Consider the following 18,453-nt stretch of genomic DNA (forward strand, 5'->3'; position numbering starts at 1 on the left):
AACCATACAACAAAAGGCCTGTTGGCATAAAGTTTACAGTCCTTCCAGATAAAAGCACCATCAGATGTATAGAAGCACAGATCATTTGACCTGAGTGCTAATGTTTCAGTCTGTAGAATCTGATGGAGCAGCACGATCTCCACCTTTTTCCTCCATTGCTCCTGAACAACGAAGCGAATGTCTGATAGTCTGGTTTCAATACCATTCATATCTTGACGACATTTGTCAACCACTATTCTTGTTTCCGAAACAACGTCCACTAGGGATTGGACTTGTGTCTGGAGCACAAATATATCACTCTGTCTAGCCGGAAGATTTTGTTCAGTAGGCGATTTGGACAAGGTTACCTTGACAACCAACGCAGAATTACGCAGGAAGGTGCTTTTTGCACTGTTAGTGGAGAGATACTGACGCACTGCAGCAAGAGGTGACATTGTGCCTGTAGTAGCCTCGTCGCCTTCAGGTGGTTGTGGCTGTTCAATCATTTGTTCCATAGCTTCCTGAAAGTTTGAACTCGTAGATTAGTGTACCAGATAAGTTACTAATGAGACAAAAACAAACAAAGTAGGTTAAACGTTTATACATAACTTATTTTGGTGAACTACTATAATACATTAGCATGTATTGTAGTGCCAACTACATAATAAAATCACTTTTGGAACATATGTCCATGTAGCATGCCTACTGTATTGTCTATTTCCTCACATTCATTGACATCTAAGGATAAAGAGACATGGTTTAAAGTAGGATGAACATAGTATGACATCATTCATATCATGGGCAAACAAATATAAAACAAACAGGCTATTTTATCATTGTGTGCGCACGTGAACATAACAACTAGATTACAGATCAAGACCAAAAGAATATCCTTCATCTCTTTTAAACCATGTAAGGTGAAATGATACGTTAAGACAACTGTGAATAAACGTGAACAGAGTAACAGACATTGGCTGCAAACCAAGTAGTTAAATGAACACATCACAGTACCAATCAGTTCAAGGCAGGAGGAGTAAGGACTTACAACAGCGGCTTGAACTGGTGAGCTCAAGCCCTTCATCTTGCTGGTGTGGCAATCCTTGAAGATTTGCACTGCATTCGGTTCAAGTTCTTTTTGGCCCGCACGGGAATTCCTTTGTATTTGGAACAAGTCAATATAGATACGATAATATGGCACAAAAAAGAGAAGGAAGTAGCAGCTATTTACAAGAGCCTCGCAGTGTGCAATATAGCTACGAGATCCCGTGGTCTGTTGGAATTTCACTTTAGAACGGTTGGTTTTGTTCTTCAAATAGTTAGCCTAGAAGAAGATACACTTGTAAGGCACATACATAAATACAAGTTCAATATGTGGTCTGATCAAATACATATAGCCTACCTGATACTTTGGATCAGACAAGTGTTTAATGAGGGCTGTCGAGTCTTCATCTGTAATATATTCCACTGGAGATGTTTGGGCGATTTCATTGTTAGCCTTGCCTTCAATGTGAGATTTTCTAAGGTGGTACCGATACTGTCGCAGAGCAGACTGAAAAACATGAGTGCATGCTTGTCTAGTTGCATCATATTTCGGATCCAACTTGAACCTCATCTGTTGAAAAAAGAATGTAAGTCTTATTAGGAGGAGGCTAGAAAGTATGGGACAAAGCAAGAAAATATTACTAATTGTGATGAATAACATTACTTACGGATAAATGGTCAAGGAAGGTGTTAAACTGGGTATTGTCTTTCTCATTCCTGTACTGGATCCACGTTGGGAGGATACGTGCATGACACCTAACGGCAACGGCTGCCTCTGATACTAACTTGGCTGACTATGTAGCAACACGTGGCCTTTTTAAACCTGCCTCAAAATGGATCTCCATTCTTCCTCCTTTAGATTTTGTTAATCTGTCAAGCATTATCCCTGATGTCTGTTTCAGCTTGCGTCGTGGTGCTAGTTCAACAACGAATATGGAAAGTGTTAGTGTACATCAAACTGTGAGAGTACATATAAAGGAGCATGCAACTGCAACTTGACTCGGTCAGGTACCATCTTGGTGTTGATGCTCATGAGGTTCATCTGATCTTGCCAAGTCCTGTTGTGTCAACAGTGCTTCGGAAGTAGTGTTAGGTGTGAAGGCAGCTTGGGAACTGGCCAGTTCCGGAGCAAACGAATGAGTAACTGGTTGAGATGCTGGTACAGTTGAAGCGGATGCTACAGCTGGTGGAGCAGGTGATACTGTGTTTGTAGATTTAGCCGGTGGACTTGGACCTTCAACTGCACTATAAGTACCAACAGAATCTCGATGGCAGAACCTTTTCCATTTCACCCGACGAGTAACAACACTCCCTACTATATTATTACTCTTTTTTGACTTTGCCATGTCAAGCTGTACCCACAACACAAAAGAATAAAACCACTCTTCAGAACTCATTGATGCATGATACAGACAAGCAATACTTTGATGTAAGACAATCGTATGAGGATGGAATATGTAAGAAAAACAGGACGACATGACATATTCACAGCTACGATGTGCAAACTAAGCAGAAGGATTTTCAAGAAAATAGAAGTAATGCAAGCTAGACACCATATGAAAGATGCAACCAATATTACTCTGCCAAGTTAAAAGTGTCTTGTCATAAGTGGCAATTCAAAAAATTAGAAGCAGTACAACGTAGAAATCAATGCAAGATGCAACCACTATCAAACTACCATGTTAGAAGCATCCAATCATGAGTGACTGATGCAGGATACACAACAGCAGTACTTTGATGTAAGAACATGGTATGATAGATAGATGCAGTGTATTCTAGACACAGAAAGCCATGTCATATGCACATGTATAACGTATAAACTCAGCAGGTGCAATTTAATCAAAATAGAAGAAATACAGGCTAGACAACATATGCAACATGAAACCAATTATCACACTGTCAACTTAGAGCAAGCACCTGCGATGGTGGAGTACGGGAGATGAACTCATCATGTAGACTTGGGACTTCAACTTCATTAGCAGTAGCAGTGGCAAATCTAGAGAGTCTCTGTTTGCGTCAGTGCGGAGGACCACCAACATCCCCTAACTTACTCTTTTCCTTCCTATTTTCTGATATTGCCTTATGAAGTCAAAACCACAAGAAGATGAATAAAATTAGCTCTGCATAACTGGTTGATGCATGATACAGACGAACACTACTTTGATGTAAGGCAAGCGCAGGATAGGAGGATGGAATATATACAAAAAAAGACAGCGTTTCATATTCACACGTACGATAGGAGGATGGAATATGTATGAAAAAACAGTAAGCGGAAGGCATTTCAACAAAATTAGAAGAAATGAAAGCTAGGCACCATATGAACATGTAACCAATATAACTCTATCAGGTAAAAAGTGTCTCGTCGAAAGAGCCATTTCAAGAAATTAGAAGCAGTACAAGCTAGAAGACAATGCAAGATGCAACCTACATCACAGTCCCAAGTTAAATGTGTCTTATGGGTAAGTGATCATTGCAGGTATAAGTTGTAAGCTACGCAGATGCAATTCAACATAATCAGAAGCAATACAAACTAGACATCATACGGAAAACGCAACCACGTATAACAGTTCCAAGTAATAGCAAGCACCTGTGATGGTGGAGCAGGGGAGATGTGCTCATCATGTACACGTATGTTCTAGAAACAGGAACACGTGTCATATTCACAGGCATTATGTGTAAAGTAAGCAGATGCATTTCAAGTTAGAAGCAATACAAGTTAGACATCATACGCAACATGCAACCACATAAAATAGTGTCAAGTTAGAGCAAGCACCTGTGATGGTGGAGTAGGGGAGATGTGCTCATCATCTACACAACTACGTTGACTGTCCAGCCTTGTGTTGTCTTGTGAATCTTGTTGGGAGGATGGCGGAGTAGAATCTGTAGAGACCTCCTGTTTGAGTTGCTCCGAAGGACCACCATCATCCACTACTGAACTAATTTCCTTAAGCTGTAATGATTTTGCATTGTGAAGTCAAATCGATAAGCAAAAGGAATAAAATTCGCTCTTCAAAACTCATTCATGCATGATACTGACGAACACTACTCGGATGAAAGGCAAACACATGATGCGAGGATGGAATATGTATGAAAAACAGGATGGTGTGACATATTCACACCTATGATGTGGTAACTAAGCAGAAGGCATTTCAACAAATTAGAAGCACTGCAAGCTAGACACCATATGAAAGATGCAACCAATATCACTCTGCCAAGTTCAAACTGTATGGTGTTTCAACAAATTAGAAGCAGTACATGCTAGAAATCATATGCAAGACACAACCAATATCACAGTGGCGACTTAAAGGTGCCTTATCATAAGTGACTGATGCGGGATATGCAAGAATAGTAGTCTGATGTAGAAACAGGAACACATGTCATATTCACAGGCATTATGTGTAAAGTAAGCAGATGCAATTCAACAAAGTTAGAAGCAATACAAGCTAGACATCATACGCAACATGCAACCACATATAATAGTGCCAAGTTAGAGCAAGCACCTGTGATGGTGGAGTAGGGGAGATGTGCTCATCATCTACACAGCTACGTTGACTGTCTAGCCTTGCGTTGTCTTGCGAATCTTGTTGGGAGGATGGCGGAGTAGAATCTGTAGAGAACCTCCGTTTCAGTTGCTCGGAAGGACCACCGTCATCCAATGCCTTGCCAATTTCCTTCATCTTTATTGATTTTGCCTTGTGAGGTCATACCGACAAGAAAAAGGAATATCATTCGCTCTTTGGAACTCATTCATGCATGATCGATACTGACAAACACTACTCTGATGAAAGGCAAAGTCATGATACGAGGATGGAATATGTACGAAAAAATGGACGGCTTGACATATTCACACCTATGATGTGGTAACTAAGCAGAAGGCACTTCAACAAATTAGAAACACTGCAAGACACCATATGGGCAGTCAATATCACTCTGCCAAGTTAAAACTGTCTCGTCATAGGTGGCGTTCATCAAACTAGAAGCAATACATGCTAGAAATCATATTCAAGACGCAAACCAATATCACACTGCCAACTTAAAGGTGTCCCATCATAAGTGACTGATGCAGGATACACAAGAAGAGTAGTTTCATGTAAGAACATGGTGTGATAGACAGATATAGTATGTACCAAAAACAGGAAAGCGTGTCATATTCACATGTATCATGTGTAAGCTAAGCAGATGCAGTTTACACTAATTAGGAGCAATACGAGCTAGACACCATATGCAACATGCAACCAGATATCACACTGCCAAGTTAGAGCAAGCACCTTGGATGGTGGAGTAGGGGAGCGGAGACTTGGACCTTGTAATGCACTATCAGTACAAGGAGAATCGGTACAGATGCTCCGTTTACGTTGCTGCAGAGGACCACCATCATCGCCTTCCTTACTCTTTTCCTTCCTCTTTCTTGATTTTGCCTTGTCAAGTCAAACCCACAAGAAAAAAGAATAAAATTTGCTCTTCAGAACTCATTGATGCATGATACTGACGAACACTACTTTCATGTAAGGCAGCCGCATGATAGGAGGATGGAATATATATGAAAAACAGGACGGCGTGACATATTGACATGTATGATGTATAAAGTGTAAACTAAGCACAAGGTGCTTGAACTTGTTAGAATCGATGCAAGCTAGAAACCATATGAAAGATGAAACCAATATCACTCTGCCAAATTAAAAGGGTGCCCTAACAAATGTATTTGACCAAATTAGAAGCAATACATGGCAACATGCTAGAAATAATATGCAATATGCAACGAATAAAGGTGACTCATCGTAAGTGATTGATGCAGGATACAGAAGAGAGGTAGTTTCATGTAAGAACAAGGTTAACACATAGATGTAGTGTGTACCAAAAATAGGAAGGCATGTCATATTCACAGGTATAGTGTGTAAACTAAGCAGATGCAATTTACCCTAATTAGAAGCATTACAAGCTAGACACCGTATGCAACATGCAACCACATATCACACTGCGAAGTTAGAGCAAGCACCTGTGATGGTGGTGTAGGGGAAGTGCGGTCTTCAGGTACAGAGCTACGTTCAATATCTTCATTTAGGCTTGTTGTTTCTTGAGAATCATGTGGAGAGGATGAAATTGCATTCTTTATAAGAGTATTGCGTCTCATATTAACCCACGCGTGTGACTGTCTCATCATAAGCGATAGACGCAGGATACACAAGAACAGTAGTTTGATGTAAGAACATGGTGTGATAGGCAGATGTAGTATGTACCAAAAATAGGAAGGCGTGTCATATTCACATGTATAATGTGTAAGCTAAGGAGATGCAATTTAACAAATTAGGAGCATTGATGAGGGATACACAAGAAAAGTGCTTTATCATAAGATATAGGATGTACCAAAAACAGGAAAGCGTGTCATATTCACATGTATCATGTGTAAGCTAAGCAGATGCAGTTTACACTAATTAGGAGCAATACGAGCTAGACACCATATGCAACATGCAACCAGATATCACACTGCCAAGTTAGAGCAAGCACCTTGGATGGTGGAGTAGGGGAGCGGAGACTTGGACCTTGTAATGCACTATCAGTACTAGGAGAATCGGTACAAATGCTCCGTTTACGTTGTTGCAGAGGACCGCCATCATCGCCTTCCTTACTCGTTTCCTTCCTCTTTCTTGATTTTGCCTTGTCAAGTCAAACCCACAAGAAAAAGGAATAAAATTTGCTCTTCAGAACTCATTGATGCATGATACTGACGAACACTACTTTCATGTAAGACGAACACTACATATCACACTGCCAAGTAAGAGCAAGCACCTGCGATGGTGGTGTGGGGGAATTGCGGTGATCAACTAGAGAGCTACGTTGACTATCTTCATTTAGCCTTGCTGTTTCTTGAGAATCATGTGGGGAGGATGACACTGCACTCTTTAAACGAGTATGGCGTCTCACAGAAACCCACCCGGGTGACTGTCTCATCATAAGTGATTGACGAGGGATACAAAAGAGCATTAGTTTGATGTACGAACATGGTTAATAGACATATGTAGTATGTATCAAAAACAGGAAGGCATGTCATTATCAAAGGTATAATGTGTAAAGTAAGCAGATGCAATTTAACCAAATTGGAAGCAATACAAGCTAGACACCATATGCAACATGCAACCACATTTGACAGCGCGAAGTTAAAGCAAGCACCTGGGATGGTTGTGTGTGGCAATTGAGATCATCAACTGCAGAGCTAAGTTTACTGTCTCCAACTGCTGACACTGCACCCGTTAGAGCGCTGGAACGCTTAGTGCTTATCTTCGAATTACACTGGAGCGACTTCTGTCTTTTCTTTTCTGCATTCATCAACACTGCGTCAGAGTCTGAAATACCCATGCATAAAAAAACAATAGTGTGAGTATGGGTGAAGTGTGTGCACAATTAGTACAGTGTAAAGGTAGCAGATAGCAGGTCGGTGAGAAATAAATGACGGGAGACATATGATAGCTCTACAACATGCATGGCACACTAAATTACTACAGGATTCTATGAAAATAACAGTCGACTGAAAGCAAATAGGTCAGTCCATTTTTTCTGCACCGTTCGATGTACAAAGAACGGGCAGATCGCCTTCATCTACCTCAAGCGAGTCAGTGTTGACGATCTTCCTCGAAACGCCAGCGACCACCGGCCCAGTATTCCTCCCCTGCCTGCGCCCTCCCCTCGACCTCACCGCACCGCCGTGCTTGGCACCGCCCCCCGGCCATCCATTCAAGCCCCGCCGACCTCCAGATCGGGCGCAAGCAGCTCCTGCGCCCCACACCCCTATGATAGACACCGATGCTTCGCTTCCCCGGGGAACAGGCGGACTAGGTGCTCCGCGCACCTAAGCGGGTGCTGCTTCTTTTAATTGCGGTTCGACTGACCCTGAATTGAAATCAGGCGGGCTACTGACCTCTAGAAAAGGTGAAATAGTAAAAGGGAGGAAACCTTATGCATTTAGTATCACGAAGAAGATGCAGTAAGAAGCGCTCAACTAGTTTCTTTTGTGGGATGAATACGGTGTGAGCGGAGACGTAAGATTTGCATGAATAAGGGAAGAGGAGTACTTCTTTCTGCTGGCAGTGTTGTGTCCTCCTTCTGTTTTTCCAATGATCTTCTTGTTGTTTGCCGAAAACCAGAAGTTGTGGAGGACGGTGCAGCCTTGGATGAACCCATGGCCAAGTTGTTGAGTGTGGTACGGTGGCCATCTGTCGGCAGCGGGGAAGCAGATTCGAGGCGGTGAACAACGGTGTAGCGGGAACAGCTCCGGTGCGGTGGACGGTTGCGACAGTGGAGCCGCAGCAGTGAGGTGCAGGACGGCGTGGGCGGAGTGGTTCTGGTACGGCGCATGTCAGCGTCGGTGTCGTGGAGGCAACTCTGCCTCGGCTTCAGCTGCTAAGTCCTTGAGGGCGTTGCGGTTGCGGTTGCGTTGGAGGACGACATCGGGGTACCGGCTTTGGCATGATGGAGGAGGGCGGCGGTGGATTGGCCGCTATGGGGTGGAGGACGGAGGAGGCTGGGGTTTCGCGGCTGGTGGAGAGGGCATTTTCGTGCCCACGGAGTATGAATAGGGAAACGGAGGGAGGCGGGGAACTAAGGGGGAACAATGTTTCGGTTTGAGACGCGCTTGTTTGAAATTTGGGGAAAGTTACAAACTTTCCCCCCATCTAAAATTTCGGACATATTGCGGGTTGGGGGTAGGACAGTCATGTCAGGTGTCCCAAATGTGGGCGAGATAGATTTCGGCCGAGCGCATAGGTAGGCGCCCACGGCGTATGAATGCTTCTCTGGCGTCTTGGTGAAGTTACAAACCTACCCCGGTTTAGACCTTTGGACATCGGGCCGATAGGCTACACGGGCCAGACTCAGGACAGTAATTTCCTACCACCAAAACATTAGTCTCGCGCGGTTTCGGGTGACCAGAGGCCTATTTGGTGCTTCGTTCAGGGCCTCTTTGATTCACAGGATTGTCAAAATGAAGGAATAGGGTGACATGTCCCATAGTATCCTACATGATTTGAAAGAATGTTTGATAGCATAGGAAAAACAAAGGAATTCTACAAAGAGGTTTGAGTGGATGGAAATTTTCCTCCAAAATGTAGTACAAATGGATCATATGGAAAAATTCCTAAGGATGCCAATCCTACGAATCAAACGAGCATCACAGGAAAAATTCCTAAGGGTTTAAATCCTCCAAAAATCCTATGCAATTCCTTTGAATCAAAGGAGCCCTCAATATTTGGGAGCAGAAGCATTTAACGTTTTCGGTTCTCTTGAATTGAACTTTCAGGATTTGTCAAACTTCACAAATCTTTACTCTTGAAAATCCTAAAGCTACGATTATTTTGGAATGGAGGGGGTACATTTGAATATACATTGTACACGAGTATATATTAAAAAATATGCAACTTACCTCAGTTCATGCATGGTTCCAGATATAATCTCCTTGGTTGCAAAAAAAAGTTAGATATGCGTATGAATATATATAGCATGTTCAAACTCACAACAAAGATTGATGCCCCCTTTTACATCTGATTTACAAATGCCATTATCTCGGGTTCAAATAGATGAATGCACTTCCTATGAATTCGAATCTTCGAAACCCCCTTTATGTTGAATTCGACATGTATTCTATTTCGTAGCTAGCAATTTGGAATGTATCCATGCAAGTGACAAATGTATAAAGTGCTTCACACTAACAACATGGAGTGCACTAATTAATGTTTATATATGAATTGCAAAAGCATCCATTGCCTGTATTTCAAACCGCTCTCACTCTATGGATCGATAATATGAAATAAACACATGCACATGCTAGAATTCAATTGCAGTTGAAGAAAGAGCCTACTCCTGGTACTGTATATTAGTGATAGGGGTGTGTACAAAGTACACGTGAATACCAGGCATTGTGCGTGTGTGTATACTATCGACGAACTAGCCCCCAAGCTTGTATAACATACTAAGGGCCTAGGGTTACAAATCATATATAGTCGGCTTATCACCAGTGGGGATAGAGTCCTCCGCGACTCTGGTAGCTTCGTGTTGTACGCCGAGTCCTCCACATGGGTCTTCGTATAACACGTCTCGGTCCAACCTATATGTGGCGCAGGATGGAACCGACCCATGAGTCTTCATGTTGACCCACCACAACTAGAAATGATGTGCCCACCACACCACACACGCAATCGGCCACTAAGAAAATAAGCATATACAATAGTACAACGGTATCTAGCTCACGATACGTCTCCATATTTTGTTGATGACACTGACGGACTTTGCATTTGATGCGTGCTCCGTATTTTGTTGACGACACTTACGGTCATTGTATTTGAAGCGAAAGCACGATATGGTCACTGGACTTCAGAATAAGCTCATCACGGTCACCACATACATTTTGTCGTGCTAACCAACATGTGGTTGGATGGTTAGAGGACAGTGGTTTCTCGAGCCCACCAAGGTTAAAGTCCCGGTGCTCGCATTTATCTTGTGTTAATTTCAGTATTTTCCGGCGACGTACGTTCAGTGGGAGGAGACGTTCCACTCGACTACGAGGCACCTATGGTGACTTCGTAAAATCTCAAGATCATATATGCTGGCCCACTCTCTCGAAGGTGCTCATAGGGGTAGGGTTCGCGTGTGTGCGCTTATAGCGGTGAGTGCTTGCGCGTATATATGAGCCCTTGCGTCTGTACCGTGTTAAACAAATACATATCATGATTATACGGTCACTGGCTCACCGTACAACTCCGTATTTTGTTGATGACACAATCAATTGACCAGTCAAACGTTCCACGCGGCGCAACTAGTGTTGCACCATCGGGGCGCGTAACCGTGGGGCCCACCTGTCAGCCCGTATATGAAAGAAAGAAATGGTAGTTTGAGTCTGTACTGTGTTAATAAAATAGGAGTACATTTTAGGGTGATCATACGGTCACTGGCTCACCATACAGCTCCGTAATTTGTTGATAACACGATCAATTGACCAGTCAAACAGTCCACATTCAGTAGCCCACATTACCATAGGGCCCACCCGTCAGCGCATATATGAAGGACAAAAATGGTAATAAATGAGTGGTTTCGGGGAGGGCGGGCCGGCCGCGGGCGGCGGGGCTGGCGGTTCGGCCGGTGGTGGCTGGCGGCTCAGGGCCGGGGGGTGGAGTTTGATGATAAACTGGAGGCCCTTGATTTCGTATCCAACGGTTGGAAAATCTAATGACCAGAGATGAAAAAGTCAGTCGACTGACGTGTAGCCTCACCCCGCACATACACATGCACGCACGCAAGACACGCACGCATGTAGGGGTGGAACACTGACACGTACACATGCACTCACGAACACACGCACATACGCACCCATGCATGCAACACTAAAACGTACCCTTGCACGCACGCAACACTCGCAGGCCTGCATGCACACAACACACGACGCAAGACACACGTTCAACCTATACATGCATGCACCCTTTGTTAAGGACATGGATTGTTACGGGTATTAATCAATCTTATCTGTGATAAGCAGAACAATGATGTTTGCAACGCTCTATAAATCACAACGTATAGAACGGGCTATCAACATAGTAGGCTTATCTACATGAAAAAGATGACGTCACACTCAATGAACAATCATCGGTTTATGAAATGCCCGCTTCTGACCACCCTGGCCCACCAAAGGTTCCTCTGTCTGTGCGCTGCCTGCATTGGGTCACAGACATGCATGCCATGCACCCAAAGAGCCCACATGTCAGTGGAAGAACGGCGCGGTGTCCTAGGTCAGAGTCAAGGGCGCCACTCGCGCCACGCCCGGCTGAACACGCCTCCATGCCGCATTCAAATGCCTCCATGAAACCCGCCCGTGTGGAAGCCGAGAAACCCACTCTGGACACACGTCCGTTCATGACCGGGCCGCTCGCCTATCTCCTCCACCATTTTGTCCAGTCTTACAATGGCTTACGAAGAGTAGTTATTCCGCATCCAAGCCGGCTGGGTAGCCCGCCGGATACTAGCTATGCAGCTCGCTGATCCACCTCCCTCCCCTCGCCCGACGGAGCCAGTTGCCGCCCCAAGCCGTGGAATTTTGCCGTGTGTTGTTTTCATGGACTAGTAAGATCCCCGTGCATTGCACGGAACATCAAGATGCATTTTTTACAAACTCCCGCATGCATGCAAGGGATAATTAATGTCCTCCTTTGCTAGTACCACGAGGCAAACACCATTAATATTGCATCGATTAGTGTTAGTGGCCTTGTATATCTGCAAATTGTAATTTTGATAGTGGCCCCTTGTATATAAAAATGGAGGGAGAAAGATGAGAGATAAGGTGAGGAGGAGTGGGGCGTGGTGGTGACTGGTGGTCGGACTGGGCGGAGGCATGGGGATGGACGGCGCATTATGTCTAGGTTTGTATCTCTCTCACACACACCCACGTAGGTGGGGGACGTGCACGAAGAGAAGAGGTGCACGCACGGCGCACGTACTCCCGTCTCTTTCCCAACCACACCCGCGCGGGTACACGGTGGAGCTCATTTCTGTACGAAAAAGGCAGCCCACGTGGTAATTTGGCACGTGTACTGGTTGTCCACTTGGTGGAGGGAGGATCGTCTACCACGGGTGAACAAACAAATTGCGACTTGACGCGTTATGTTAAATTAAAAAAAGAGGCAAACCATGTGGGGCCTACCTTAGAGGCAAGGCTCTATACACTGGAGTACTTTTGATGTGTCCCGTCAACTCGCAGAACGAGGAGAAGCTTGCTTAGTACGCCGTCTCCCCCGCCCACGGGCGCGGTGGCTCGCAGGATGAGGTGAAGCTTGCTTACTAGTACGCCTTACGCCCGCTCCCTCGCCCACGCGCGCGGTGGCTCGCAGCACGAGGAGAAAATTTTACTACTCCCTCCGTTTACTCCTCGTCCCTACTACGTACTTTGGTTAGTACTCCCTCCATTTACTTATACAAGGCCACTATAAAAAATACATTTTGCATCTATACAAGGCCACAAATAGTAATCGAGACAAAAGTTACTACTCCCTCCTTTCCAGTTTATGGCTCAATTTCAAAATCTCTCCAACCAAGGTAGACGGTGAGTGGTCGAATTAATTTCGTATTTTGCACAAGTAATTAGTACGCTCGTTTTTCTCAAGAAGTTATGTTTACCGAGGCATTAATTAGAACGAATGCATGAATGACCACTAAATTTCCATGAACTTGTACATGCATTGGTTAGTTTCCTCTTGACACTGCTTGCGTCGGGTGATCTAACGCACCTCGAAATCCAACATGTAATGGTACTACTACTAGTATAGTAGAATTGAGACTTATCAAACGGAAAAACGAATGTTTTTTAGATGAGCCCTATAAACCCTAGTGGGTACGTACTCCGTAAAAACAGATTTTTCCAAAACTAAGTCGCTCCCTTTCATGAATTCTGTAGTATACTCCTCCGTCGACGCTCCCTTTCATGAATTCTGTACTTCCTGTCGCCGACATGTGGGACATATAGCAACCGGGTCGACGTGTCAAGCACCAAATAACAGTGCAGAACAGCAGGGGGGACGCACCCCACTCGTACCGGCCCAGTAGTAGTAATGAGCAATGAGACGTCAAATCACAATGCCGCACTTTCCCAGACGGACGAAGCAACCATTATTTCACACTTCGGTTCGCCATCATCTCAAACCACGTACTAGTATTGCTTCTGCCTCAAGAGGGACACGCGCATCGCCTTGGTACATCATGACACGTGGGACCGCATGACAGGCCATGCTCCCCCGCCGATCGCTCGGTAAAATCACCTCATTTTTACTATACTTCCTCCGTATCGGTTTACTACATGGCATGCACGTCGTTCTAGGTTGAGAATTTAACTGGCTATATATGTGATGAACAGTACTCTAGCCTTTTAAAAAATGTATACTTTTGTACAGCGGTACTATTGATGGATTGCGCCATGGAGCAAAAATTGAAATTAAAAAAAGGTGGTACATATAGAGAGCGCTCGTCGCCAAATTATGCATATAGTACTATTAAAAAGGCTAGTCACAATAATGGTGTCCAGCACAACCCACCCCTCAAATAAAACTAAGAGGGTGCTTGGATACGTTTTAGTCCCATGACTAAAAGTAGTGGGACTAAAACATGCTAGCCTCACCCATGCTTGGATCCAAATACTAAAAAGGCTAAAATCAAGTTAATGAGCATTTATTATCCTCCAAACCCTCCAATCCAGAACTCGCCTGTGTTAAAGGAGAGGAGTTAAATGAGTAGAGAGAGGACTAATCCACATTTTAGTAGGGGTACCCCTGACTAAAAAAATTTAGTCTCAAGACTAGTTTTAGCCCCTCTTTAGGCTGGTCGTAATGGTAGTATCATAACTAGTATCATGCATGCCAACTAGGCAATTTTGATGAGGTGTCATAGTATTAAATGAAGAAAGAGAGGGTGGAGTATCATATCATGATACCATATCATAATAAATGCTATGCTACTTTGTGTCATGCATGGCAATAAATAGAGTACTACATGATACTAATATGTGATACTATGCATTAGGGAGGTAGTATCATACACTAGTATCATATGCATGATACTAGTATATGATACTCCCCATTACAACCAGCCTTAGTCAGGGGTGCTTGGAACTTTAGCCTCTTAAAGAGACTATTTTTAGTCAGACTAAAATAAGTCCCTTGGATCCAAGCACCCTCTAAGCATCCTGGAATTCTTTGACAAAACTAAGCACCCTGAAATTCTTTGACAACTAAACTGCTGGCTATATGATGTTGGCCATATATATTGTACGTATATAATGTGAAGAAACGAGTGGTAGTACTATACCAACTAAAAGATGAAATGTAAGAAATACTAGTATGTACGTACTGAAGAGTTAAAGTAACGAGAAGAAACATAACATAGTTCTGCTGGGGGCTCAGCACAACACACCCCTCAAATTAAATTAAGCACACCTAAATTAAACTTTGCAACTATTTCTGTAGACACTGCATTAGAACCACCATGAGCAACGACACTGCCACCTTACTCGGAGTCCTCGTCCACGTCCTCGACTTCGTCCTTGTCCCTCTTCCTCTTGGCCGATACTTCTTTGCTTGAACCGCACACTTGGCTGTTGCTCTTCATCCAACCCTTGTAGATATTGAAGCAAAGGTAGCCATCCATTGCAGCGTAGTGGATGTGGTCTATATCTAGTACATTCCGCTGCCATGCATGACGATGAAACGTGTAATGGAGGTTTCTCCAGTTTACCGTACGAAGGATGAACCATGGCTCCTGCCAGGGTCAGCATTGAAGGCTGACGAGAGGACACCAGCCGATTCTTCTGGAGGTCGAAGGTGTTGCCTACAACGAGGCCTATCCGATGCAGGACTTCTTTGTCGTTACCAAAGTCTACAGTAACGAATTTGACTAGGTTGCTCTCGAGGAAGTCCTTAAAATCCTGGCACTCAACGTCGGCATGGCATATGTGGTAGACCAAGCATAAGTCATGCACGCAAACCTGGATCACGGCGGGCTTCTTCCTCTCTTCGTCCTTTAGATCCTTCTCTCGTCCCAGGACTGTGGTGTACTCAACATCTAGCCCAGCGACCCACTCATCATCTGAGTCTTCGAACATGCGTCTGAAGCGAGAAAGGCATCCTTTCACCGTCGCGGAAGAACGGGTGTAGATGACGTCGAACTCATCGCCGGTGATGGTTCTAACCTTGTACTCACCGCCGATCGTGGAGATTTGGGACGCCATGGATTTGGGAGGAGGGTTAGGATTAGTGGAACTGCCGTAATGTGAATGGACGGGACGACTAGGAGCGAACCGCCGTAGTATTGAAGGACGTGCGGGGACGAGTAGGAGCGAACTGCCAGCGTGCGAACGGCAGGGTAGTGGCTTTCCATTCTCCCATGATACGGGCTTCCGAGAGCCCTTGGATCTGAGATCGAACGGTTGCATGGCGTGATTCTAGACCTATGGGTGAATATCCTATCCTGGAGGGTTATTCTGCAAATTTTCAGCAACTTAGCATGCGACCGTTTGATCTCAGATCCAAGGGCTGCCAGCAGCCCGTATCATGGTCGCGCCTACCACGACCGTCGCGTCGCTCGCGCGGTCGCGCCCTTGGAGATTTAACACAGTGCGTTAGGCTATCTGATGTTGGCATGTCATACATAGTCATCACTTAGTCACTCATACTACAACAAGGTTGGCTATAAGTGTATTTTTTACTCCTCTCTATCTCTTTCTTCGTACTCAAGGAAGAAACAGTGCTAAGCGCGTGTATTTATTGCATTTGCCAAGGAGTGACCTCTTCCAATGAAATGGTGTTGCTAAGTTGGCTTCATTTAATTAGCTATAGACACAAAATTGTCTTTTCACCTAGGTATACGCGCTTAGCACCGTTTCTTCCTTGGGTCACCAAACTAGTCTCTCTCTTCTTGATTAACTTGCCACATCAGACTTTATGCTTATGTGGCAAGCTTAAGCACCTGTAGAAGCAAGTAAAAGTAAGTACAATAGTGCGCTTTACATGGCATTTTTACATATGTGGAGGAAAGAGAGGCAAGGAAAAAGTGGAGAAGTGGGCTCTCATGCAAGAGCCAGCCTCTACTACATGGTGGAGCATTAGGAGAGGCACCTGTATGGAGGTGGTCAGGAATCTGGGAGACCCACGCCGGTCGTAGCGCCGCAGTTAAAATGATAATGGCAAGTCAAATCACGGGGCCCCACCTGTCCAGCAGTAACTCGCTGTCAAATCACACAGCCCTACGTTTGCAGTAGCCTACTCCCTCGTCTTCTCGCGTCTCTGTCGAACCGACTAGGCGGAACTGCCCCGCCACCTACCGCGCAGGAAAAGCCCCACCCTCAACTTTTAAATACAACTACATCCGCTTAAGAATCCAATGCTATACTTTTTGTGACATAGTAACTCATATTTAGTTAGTCAAATGGATGACCTAGAACTACGTGCAGGCCCTATAAACCGAGACGCCTAAAAATAGAAAAAACCGAGACGGAGAGGGTAGTTCAACACGTATCTTTTTAGATCAATATAGTCGGGATTCACCAAGGAGCAAAACCAAGTGGTAGGCTGCTCTTGTCGTGTTGGTGTAGCAACTCAAGTAGGGTCAGTCCGCACACGAAATGGCGACACACTTAACAGGACCCCTTTGGCTGACATGTGGCTCATCCACCATCTTGTTCCACGTGCGATGCACCAAATTACAGTTCGGAGCAGCGGTTGGAATTAGAGGCACCCCGGTCGTAGCGCCACAGTAGTAGAAAATGAGCGACGAGGGGTCAAATCACAAAGCTCCACCTTTCCCGCATTAAGCTGGACAGACGAAACAACCATCGTTTCACTCTAGGGTGCAAGAGCATAAAGAAAATAGAAAACAATGATGCGTGTGGTAGCTACCTAGGTCACCCTAGGGTAGGGGTCTCCACTATAGATCCTTTTTTTGAAAGCGCCTCCACTACAAATCGGCTTCTCCCTCGTCCTCTTGAAGAAAACCGATGATGAGTGCGGCGGTAGGGTTTGTAGGAGTACTACGGCGTGCAGGGCCACGTCATAGTAAACAGGTTCGAGCCGATGCCTTAAATATGTGTGGGCCGCTTGGTTTTACGGGAACGAGGCAGCATTTTGGGTTCGGGGACCAGTGGAGATATAGTACGTACAAAAAATTGTGGACATAGGTTCGACCGAAAGGCAATGATGCATGGGCCCTGCATTTTGATATACCCGGGGCCGCGTGAAATTTGCTACTCTACTCAAAACTAGTAAGGTACACATGTATTGAACGCATGAGATTTCGAAACCAAATTATGAATAAATACACACTATAGGATGTAAAGCTTTGAGTCATATCTGCATGATGTAGATGTTCGTTTAGTTCTTATAGTTCATCTCATTAAAAATCAATAAGTTCTGTAAAAATGTTAAGATTCATGGGGTTGTGCATTGTACTCCCTCCGTTCCAAAATAGATGACCCAACTTTGCACTAACTTTGTACAAAGTTAGTGCAAAGTTGGGTCATCTATTTTGGAATGGAAGGAGTAAATCATAAAGTAAAAAACAAATAATGGCAATTCATTTAGAAAAAAATAATCAATTATGATACAGAAGATTCTAAAACAAAGGAGAAGTGCTTGTGTTCTGAGGTTTGTGCATTATGCTTAAGTTCAACCATGGAGTCTTCTAAATTGTACATGTGGCAGATCTGGTGGAAATGTTGATGATATCCAACGGCCAGTAGTGCTCGGATTTGCCTATCTCTACACTGTCGGCTTAGCTTCATCCAACGACCATCTTTCAAAGTTATTGGCACACTATATAGTTCTTGTGCCATAGTTGCATGTTTTGGAAAAAAACTACTAGTGGGTTGTACTATCTATTTAGGAATAGAAGATGTATACATGGAAGTTGTAGGGAAAG

This window comes from Triticum aestivum, chromosome 5A (genome assembly GCF_018294505.1).
Source record: "Triticum aestivum cultivar Chinese Spring chromosome 5A, IWGSC CS RefSeq v2.1, whole genome shotgun sequence".
In the NCBI taxonomy this organism is placed as follows: domain Eukaryota; kingdom Viridiplantae; phylum Streptophyta; class Magnoliopsida; order Poales; family Poaceae; genus Triticum; species Triticum aestivum.